The sequence below is a fragment of the Gavialis gangeticus genome, unplaced genomic scaffold, assembly GCF_001723915.1.
Source record: "Gavialis gangeticus isolate Ggan-Ray unplaced genomic scaffold, GavGan_comp1, whole genome shotgun sequence".
Classification (NCBI taxonomy): domain Eukaryota; kingdom Metazoa; phylum Chordata; order Crocodylia; family Gavialidae; genus Gavialis; species Gavialis gangeticus.
The window spans coordinates 55,416,508-55,425,436 of record NW_017729031.1 but is presented as its reverse complement, the minus strand read 5'-3'; the positions used below and the strand labels follow the sequence as shown (position 1 = coordinate 55,425,436).

At 42.6% G+C, this 8,929-nt stretch overlaps 1 long non-coding RNA gene across 1 annotated transcript; it reads right to left on the bottom strand.

The window, feature by feature from the left end:
* Positions 1-7,298: 7,298 nt before the first annotated feature.
* Positions 7,299-8,671, bottom strand: LOC109301846. Its single transcript, XR_002098645.1, has 3 exons — positions 8,604-8,671; positions 7,863-7,957; positions 7,299-7,412 (listed from the first exon to the last, which is right to left on the bottom strand). It is a non-coding gene; the product is annotated as an uncharacterized LOC109301846 (long non-coding RNA).
* Between the last annotated feature and the right edge of the window lie 258 nt (positions 8,672-8,929).

Sequence of the window (8,929 nt, the reverse complement as noted above, 5' to 3'; positions counted from 1 at the left end):
CCTGGCTAGCACTACGGACGAAAGGGACTTGGGGGGTCATGATTGACCACAAGGTGAACCTGAGCCTGCAATGTGATACTGCAGGTAGTAAAGCAATCAGAACACTTGCTTGCATCCACAGATGCTTCTCAAGTAAATCCCAGGACGTCATCCTCCCTTGGTGAGGCCGCAGCTGGAGTACTGCGTCCAGTTTTAGGCTCCACAATTCAAAAAGGATGTGGAGAAGCCTAAGAGGGTGCAGAGGAGAGCCACTCTCATGATCAGAGGTCAGGAAAGCAGACCTTGTGAAGAGAGGCTGAGAGCCATCGGACTCTTCAGCCTGCAAAAGCACAGGCTCAGGGGTGATCTGGTGGCCACATATAAGTTCATCAGGTTGTTTACCAGGATCTGGGGGAAATGTCTGTTCACCATAGCACCCCAAGGGATGACAAGGTCGAATGGTCACAAACTCCCCCATGACCGTTTCAGGCTGGACGTAAGAAAGAACTTCTTTACTGTCTGAGCCCCCAAGGTTTGGAACAGATTGCTGCTGGAGGTGGTTCAAGCACCTACTCCGAACACCTTCAAAAGACATTTGGATGTTTATCTTGCTGTGATCCTAGGATCCCTGCTGACTGCCTGCCCTGGGCAGGGGGCTGGACTCAATGATTTTCCAAGGTCCCTTCCAGCCCTAATGTCTATGAAATCTATGAACTAATCTTCTGACCACTGTACTTAGTACATTCCCAGTTGGGGTTGGCACCTCCCAAAGCTTCAGCAAAAAATTAACATGCTCAATACACCTCCAGACATAACTGCTCTGGATATTGACTAGATACCCTTAAGAAGTAAAATGCTGTAGGATTCTGCTATCTTATCCTTTACAAGCTCCTATACACAAGAGGTTAGTTCAGCTGAGAAAATATAACAGGTCAAGAAGGCAAATACAACTATAAAAGCACCTGTCTCACAAGTTTAATCAGAAAAGATAAAAAACTATACACCATCTATAAGGGAGAATTTCACAAACTCATAGATTTTGAAGCCAGAAGGGACCTTTGCCAACCTACTCTGACCTCCTGTATAATGCAGGGTGGGAACAGGCAATGGTGTTGTGAGGTGTGGTGCAGTGCGGTGCAGTGCAGCAGGGAATGCTCATGGCTCACACCAGTGCAGCCTTCATGTATGTGGCCCCTGGCTACTTTGAAGTTGGACAGTCCTGAGCTAAATCATCCCTTTGACACAGTGATGGAGAATCCACCACATCCCATAAGAAGTTCATTCAATGGTGAACTGCCCTCATTGTTCACATCTGCACTGCATTTGGGCTAGGGACAGACACTACACATAAACTGGTTTAAGTGATCAGAAACTGGTTTAAACCTGTAACAGAACAGACGTTCAGTGCACATAAACCAGTTTGAAAATGTCTGAAACTAGTTGAAGGTAAAGCTGGTTGAATGTAGTATCAGACTTAACTGATTTGGCTCAAACCTGTTTATGCAATATCTGTCCCAGACCCCTTCCTAGTTTAAGTTAAACCAGAGTCCCCCAGCATCCTGGCATGCTGTCTGGGCTGGATGGAGCTCTCTGCTCCACAGCAGAGCTGGCCCCACCCCTCTGCTCCCTGGCCAGAGCTCCAGCAGGGACTGCAATAATAGCATGGTCTGCTGGCTTCCCCTGCCCCCCTCCTCCTGCCCCCTGACCACTCACTACTTAAGCAGGGATCCCTTCCTCCTCTCTGACACAGCATGGACTATAGCCAGCATGTGTAATGCTGTGTAAGGCTCCAGCAGAGACTGCAGACACAGCAGGGTCTGCCTGGCTTCCCCCTGCTCTCCCCACCACCTCCCCACTCAAGGAGGAAATCCCCCACTCCCTCTCTCCCATCTCCCACAGCATGGACCCTAGCCCCCTGGACCCTAGACATGTGGTATGCTAGCTAATGCCAAGAGGTGTCTGTGTATGTGTTTCTCTTCAATTTCACTGGGGAAAGCAACAGAACAGTGATTGCTTAGGGCCATTTGGAGCTAACTAACAGGTCAGCCAGTAAACTGTTTAAGACATTTGAAGTAATGAAGAGAGGCCACTTTTTGCTAATCAGGTGCTAAAGACTGTTATCACTAGCAGCCCTTGGCTTGCTTGCCTGTCAGTTTGCTGCAGACAGTATGATGAAGCAGGGAGGGGGATTGAAAAGCTCTATATCATCAACAGATGCATACACTGCACCCTTTCCCCCCCTTGCCTCAGAGTACTAGCCCAGGGCTGGGGGCTGGCAACACTCCTGCCCCTTGAGCAGCCACTAGGGAAAAGCCTGGGCCCATGCAGGCAGACCTCCTTAATGAGAGAGTCCAGCCAGGGCCTGGCCATGCCTCCCTCAGCTCAGCTCCCTGCAGAAGGGAAGGGAGGGCTGCTTTAGCACCAACACCCCAGCTTCTAGTCTGAGCCACTGAAGGCGTGTGCCTGAATTTCCTCAGTCTAGAGAGAATGTCTGTAAGTTTCAAACCAGTACAGCCTAGCAAGTTTAGACTAACCTGCAAAGATTGAATCAGTTCAGGCTCAGGCTTTTTGAATGTCTGTCCCAGTTTGAATTTATCTAGTTCTGCCTCCAGCTTCTGGATATTGTTATGCCTCCATATGCTAGATTAAGAAGTCTTCTACTATCAGTAATCTTCCTCGAGGTTCTTACAGATTTCAATCAAGTTACCTCTTAATCTTCTAATTTTCATGTAAAGGGAAAAAGACAAGGATGCTGCACTAGTCAAAAACCATTCAGTAGAAGGAAGGGAAGTCTGCCACCTGCATGAACAATGTGTGCCCCCTATGGCTGCGGGAGCATGGCAGTGCTGGCGGCAGTGGGATCGCAGTGGCGGGAGCACAGTGATGGTAAGCCGGGGAGCTCCCGCCAACATTGCCAGCACTATCAGCAGTGGGGGGGAGAGAGGTGGTGAGTGCCAACTGGGAGTCAGTGACTACCCGCAGATGCCACCAGCAGCATTGTCAGTGGCCAGCGGTGGTCACTGACCACCCACAGACACCGCCGGCAGTGTCAGCAGTGGGGGTGGCAAGCGGTGACCACTTGCAGGTGCCACCAACACTGTCGACAGCGCCTTTCCATAGGGGATGCACCACCATACTCAGAGGGTGCACGTGCACCGGCATGCACCCCCTACACCTTGCCACTAGCCACCTGGTCCTGAGGAAAGGGCAGGGATATGTTAAAGTTTTATCAGCAAGCTTTATAATGCAACAAGAAAGGATGCTTGACTAATAAGATGGTAGTTAAGTAGTAAAAGCAGACATGATGTGGAATGTGCTTTTGTTGGAATACATGCAGCTATTGTTTGGAAAGTTCTTTCTAATATGACACACATCAGTTTCAAGGTTCTGATCTTCAGAAGTGCTGAGCCCCTTCCATACTCTATGACCTCAAGGAAACTCAAGGTCAGAAAAGGAAACATTGGGCATGTCTACACATGCATATTAATGCACTGCAATAAACTCCAGTGCTTATCGCACCTAACTTCAATGTGCTGCAGAGGGGCTGGCTGGGGCAAAATGGTGCTTTAGTACACAGGCTAGCAAGCAGACAGCCCCCGCACTAACGCACGCTCATGCCCCAGCCAGCCAGGGCAGCATCTGCACCTGTGCTGCTGCGGAGTTATTGCAGAATAAATTAGTTTATTCCAGCTTAATAGGGGCACATATGTAGACATGCAATGTTTACTGTACAGCCAGTTAGTCTACTGCACTGTAAACATATCATGTAGAGGCACCCACTGAGACATACTTTACTTCAGTGGGACCAAACTTTTCCGTAGGCATGCCACAAATTAGCCCCATACCCTTCCTGAGTGCCACTCCAATCCTTTTCCCAATCTGCTGGACTACTTTCTGCGGTATGTAATGTCAAAATGTAATGCATTAACTGCCAGTGTTTTAGTGGCTGGGTCTTTTTCTTTGGCATGCACTAAAAGATCTTTCTATCATACCAACAGTTAGTGAAATTGTAGAAAAACCCAGAGAACCAGGATAATGGGTAATGCAACATGATATAGACAGAAAGATGCGTGGCTTAATTAAGGGGGCCTTAATCCACATTAGCATGTCTACGTGTAGACACATTCCTAAATCACCCTAATGAACCTTAAGCAAAGGTGCATTAAGTTTAGGCACACTTAAATATACATGTAGACATGCCCAGTCACTTGCTCCCCTCAGAAGGAGCGTAAAACATGCCCTCCCCTTACTTCCCCATTTATCTTTGAGATTGGTAGCATGGTACATGACATTCCAATGTATGACTGGTCCAAATTCAGCTCATCTGTGTAATAATGAAAATTGTTAGTTGGTGGCCTCATGAAATAAGTAGTGGAGTTACCCATTTCTAAAACTAAAACATTTTCTGAGAAAGGCTGTGTTTGTCCTCAGTCTCAACAGGAAATGTTAATACCAAATGTGTTGAATAAACAACTTGGTGGTCTTTTTAGAACAAGAATTTAAGAGTTGCCATGGTTAGTCTGATCAGGGAGCCCTTTAGTCTGGTATCCAGCCTTGGAAAGCAGGTGGTACCAGATGCTTTAAAAGGGAAAGGGAAAATAACAAGAGATGCCAGTCCATAAAGAGTAGCTTTAACCTAGCCCCATCAGTTAAGATTTGTGCCTGTATTTATTTTTTTCCATATGAGTAATTGGGGACTTTCTCATTATCCGTTAAATTAAATCATACTTTTTATTCCTATTGAGCTCTCAGCCTTAATAATAACTTGTACTAATGAGGGATACAGGTTAATTATGCTCTCTGAATACTCTCTTTTATCAAGGTTGAATGTGATGCCTGACAGTTTCACTCATATGCCTCATTTTTCTACTGTGAGAAGTAATTAGGAGCAACTGATTTACCATCTCAAGACCATTCATTATTTTGTAGACTTCTATTATATTACTTTCCTCCAGTCTTCTGTAAAATTAGTTTTGGTCTTTCCAAAGTTTTCATATGGCAGTCATAACATTTTTTACTTCTGGTTACATTCTATCTCTGAAGTAAATAAAATATTCCAGAGCAGAGAGTATCATGGATTTAGCTAATGGAATAATAATATTTCCAGTAATATTTTTTATTTCAGAGCTTTTCAGAGAATTTTCCACACCGGCAACCAGTAGGCCTGTGTTAAGCATTTGCTTCAGATTCGAATTCAGTCAATCCAGGGGACAGTGATTCGATTCAGTGATTCGAATCACTGTCCCAAATTGATTCAGCCAAATCTTATTTGGAGATTCGGCTGCTGCCAAATCTCTGAATCACCCAGGCCCATCCCCCGCCCGCTTTCCCAGCCCCAGCAATGGCTGTCCTGCCTGCCCCAGCTCCCGACTCTTTGAATAAAAAAGCCCTGACTCACCAGGTACTGCGGGGCAAGGGGAAATCCCCGCTGCCCCCTGCTGTCCCCTGCTGCCCCATGATGTGTGGGGGGCTCTGTACAAGACCCCTGACCTCCCCCCTGCTCCCCCAGTTCCCCGCCCCATGGCTGCCCCGCCCACCCCAGCTCCAGCCCTTTAAGAAAAACACCCCCCCGACTCATCGTTCCTGCCCAGTAGGGGGTGATCCCCACTGCCTCCCACTGCCACATGCCATGTGGGGGGCCCCTCGATTCACCAAGGCCACTGCAGGAGCTCATAAGTCTCAGGGTTTTTCTTGTTTTTTTACAATAGAAAGTGTTTTTTAATATTCTTAGCTAAGGCCATTAATAACACAACTTAGAACTTAGCAAAGATGCTGTTACTCCTTTTAAACTCAAGCTAATGTGTCAGGGTAGACCATGATGAGAAGTCTATCAAAACAGACTATATCTTTTTGTAGCACAGGACTGTTTCACCACTGTGTTACTCCAGCTTTACACGAGCATAACTAAATCAACTTCATATACTTGATTACTGTACTTATACTTCACAGTTTTTTGACATTCTGATGGTTACAACAGTTCTGGCTGCACAAGGTAACAGTCATTCCTGCGGAGGCATTCATAAAATGTAAGCCTCAGAGGATATAACTGATATAGTGAAATCAAGAAAGATTTGATATATCCAAGTAGATTTTCAAAGAGTGGTTTACCGATAGCATTTGGAAGGGATGGTGAACTCTTTTCCATACTCTTCTCCTACCAAAAAATAATACCTATTTAATTATGTCTTCTTACATATGGACTTGAGGCAATTCTGTGCCCAAAGACCTTAAAAATTTTCCCTTGCATCCCTTAAAGCCGTTCCTCAACACACCTGCATCTTAACAAAAATGGATATTCCGGAACACAATGCACATAAACATATATTCATCTAACTGCCATATAGAAGATCTTATAATATTGGAAAGTGTCAGCAAAATAAAATGATTCCAGATTTTTGTAATAGCTAGTAATGCCTTAAACAAAATATGCACTTGCACAGAAAATCAAAGTTACTCCATCACAAAAATGTACTTGCTCTTAAATAAGTTGAATGATTAGTGGAAATTGCAACCAGGAAGAGATGATTTTGGTAGTCTTGCAAACAAGGTTATGCTACAGCCTGTCAGGGGCTGTCAGGCTACAATGCACATATATTCCATTTGTATTTAAGTTACATCCTGTTACTGCCAGTTTCTACTTGAGCAGCCTTAGGTACAGAATAACTTTTACAACTATGATGATTCAGAAATAACTGAAAGTGCCAAGGAAAAAAGAAGCAATCTCTTTATATGTGTTCTGAATGTAAATATCCCAAAATCAATTTGCAGCATATTTACAATACAGAATTTAGAGGTTCATTAGCTAAATGTCATTCTCCTAAAACAGTAACATTCTACATCATGCATGTTACCGAAAAATAAAAATAAATCAGGACATTTGACAAACATGTCTCCTTCTAGTGCTTCTCTTTTTTCAGGCATTTGTTTCTACTAAAAAAATAATTTATATGCAAAATAGTCAAGCAAAATACTCAAATTTGAGTTCAAAATAATAATGAAGCACAATAAAAAGTATTAGCTGTCCTTTATCTAGTTCAGTTTGATTCTTTACATATTGGCCAGCAAAACACCAGGCAGCACTGCTGTAATCTACAAGGAACCAATGATGTCTTCAGTAATAATACTGTTAGAAATTTTCATCAGAAGATCCTAAAGCACTTAAATACTCAAAAGGTTTACCAAATGCTCACAAGCATGGGAAATCTTCCATATTTATGAAGAAAAACTTACATTTCTGGCATAATAGTTGATTTTATAAATGAGCAATGGATTTTGACTTTGGGGGCATAATTCTCTGAGTAGTTTGTGACACTGTTAGGACAGTCAACTTTTATTTATAAACAGAAGTACAATATGTGACTATACTGACTCTATATCAATATTGTGTTGGATCTTACAAGTCAGGAAAACATCCTCTTTCAAGTCCAGGATTCCTAAAACAAAACTGATTGTGTTTAGTACTTTAAAAATCACAGCTGATTGAGCAAAGTTGACTCTAAATTCAAGCCCATATATGATCCAGATCTACACCACTGTCTTCATTCAAAGCACTCTATAGCTTTTTATTTGCAGTTTTATTTTGTGCTTTAATAAATGTAAGACTCACATGGCATTGCTTCAAGGACACCATTTCCAAGAAGATCCCAGTCAACTAAGACAACTAAAGTCTTAAAGACGTGTCAGGAATAACAGCACTTCTCAACTGGAAGTTTTTCTTTTTCACTTTGCCCCAGTAATGTAACAAGAGTACTCCTACAAAACAACCCATCACAATTCTACAATGTTATAATAATATAGTAACTACACATTCCTAATCAAAGTGAGGCTTCAAATCTTCCACCACCAAAAATTAATCCCTTGGTGATCCTGTTTGCAAGGCCTACCCTACTGCTCAGTGTAGTGATGGTAGAATATTTTACTCTGCATCACAATGGAAGTGGAAAGCACTGGAAAGCATGTTTTTCTTTTGTTCAATTGCCTATAGGGGACCCATAAAAATCACACAATCACTTCCTTTTAAGTTGTGGGTTTTTTAAAATGAGAAAGATTAAAAGTGAATTCCCTGTGCAACAAAGAATGAATGTGGAAGCAGAAAGGGTGGGAGGAACACAGAAAAAAATAAGGAGCATGGAGGAGGAGCAGAGAAATATTAAAAGGGTTGTAGGAGAAAACTGCAGAAGAGGACTAGGGATCAAACAGTCCTTAGCAAATCTGCCATATTAAACAATTTCTAGAGCAGAAGGTTAAGTGGCATTACTCGTCTTATTTTAGTATTAAAAAAAAACTTCCTATATCATTAGCCATCATTAACTACCGTATAAATGTGTCTTACTGCAGCTATTACTGGGTTTGTTGTTATAGATATTAAAGAATTACTACACAATACATATAATACCAGTACCCAGTCAAATCCAGCGGCATTATACATCTAAATATAAGAAAACTTTTATGGAAGCATCCAAGTCACTAGACCTTATGTGTCTATTCCTTGTTGGAAAAGGATGAACTGGCTTGGCTTTGCCAGTCAGCTAGCCATATTTAAAAGTAAGTCAAGAAAAGGAAAGAGTCCCAATAGACACCATGAAAACTAAGAAGATAAGAAAAGTTGAAGTTCTGAAAAGAACCTTTTCACTGAGCGTGCTAATAAAGACGGTCCATCTCTTCATTACCATGCTACTCATCCACCTCTGTTACACTGCACAAAAGGGAAAAAAGCGGTCTTTATAGTTGTACATGATTATATTTTCCTTTTGTATTGAGTTCAAAGTCTTTTTTAAAAAAGCAAGAGTAGATTGCTCACAATGTAATGGGCCATTCCCAGGAAACGAAAAAATGGCCTTAACGTTTTATATTAATACAATAGGTTATGTATAAAACAGTTTCTAAAAAGTTAATGCATATTAGCTTAGAACAGCCATATTTTAACACAGCGCGACTGAAAGTTCCAGTA